Raw genomic sequence first — 1,235 nt, 5'->3', positions numbered from 1 at the left:
GGAGACTGCAAGGGAAAGAACAAATGAGGCAATTGTGATTATAGATGAAGAAGTGGTGACAAGTCCAATGATCGAGCCAATGGTTGAAAAGCCAGCGGACTCCACAGTAGAAACAAGGCTGCTTATGGACTTGTCAGCCAATGTAGGCTTCAACAGTATATTTACATCTTCCTTGGGTGGAGAGCAGGATTTTGGTGAAGATGTGGAGAACGTTGATGAAACTACTGGACTATATTTTGATTTTGAAGATGACATAGAAGAAGAAGAGTCAGAGTTCCCTATTCAAGACGTTCCACAGCCTACTCCAGAATYTCTAWCTGCCGATCTACCTACTGAGCCTGAATCGAGTGCTCCAAATCCAAATGTTGATCCTACAGAGATTTTCACAGAGAAATACATTCCTTTCCACATCAGAGCAAACTATTTYGGTTATGATCGTGATCGAATCCGAGAGCCGTATCTAGAAGATATTTACTTTGGTATTTTCATTCGCCACCAAAAGCTGATAAGTGGTGACAGAGTCTTGGGAATCCACAAAAAGCCAAAGGAATTCAGAACTGAATATAGACATTTGCTGAAGTCTAAATGTCAGCCCATCAGTCAGGTTCGTACCAAGCACAGAATCGTCTCTATCAAACAAATAGATGCTCAGAGACTCCGAAAGATTTGGTATCCTGTGTTTACTATCACAAGACAGGATGGTCAAATTTGGAGGTTTAGTGAAGCTGATTTCTCTAATATGTACTTAGACGATTTGGAGTATATGTATTTCGAACTCAAAAACATGCAGATCAGAAAAGAAGGAGAACTAGTAGCACTGGAGGCAATTAAAAGATTTATCAGAAGCCAAGTCAAGCTATCTATGGTTATTGATGTTCAAATGGGTCTTGAGGATAGTCAGAAAGTTATTAATCYCAAAAGACCTAATCAAGAGCTTGAAGACATTGATGGCTACCCAGTATACATAGTTCTTGAAAATCCTGAGTTCGGAGTTACTTATTTTGCTCAACTCCAGAAGAAGAAGTTTATGAGATTCAACGAACTAAACAAATACTGTGATGGCACTATTAGGTTGGTAAAAAGGGCTTTAAACTCAAAGTTGGTGAGTGACGAAAAGGCTGTGGATTCTGAGCGAATGAATGCCAAAGAAAGATATCTGTTCGTTAATGCTGTTAATCTGCTCGAAGAAAAACTTCAATACCGAAATGCTCTGAGAAGGTTTGAGAAGATTCTTG

This window comes from Cynara cardunculus, assembly GCF_001531365.2.
Source record: "Cynara cardunculus var. scolymus isolate 2C chromosome LG 10, CcrdV1, whole genome shotgun sequence".
Classification (NCBI taxonomy): Eukaryota; Viridiplantae; Streptophyta; class Magnoliopsida; order Asterales; family Asteraceae; genus Cynara; species Cynara cardunculus.
Note: the sequence above shows the minus strand (reverse complement) of the source record.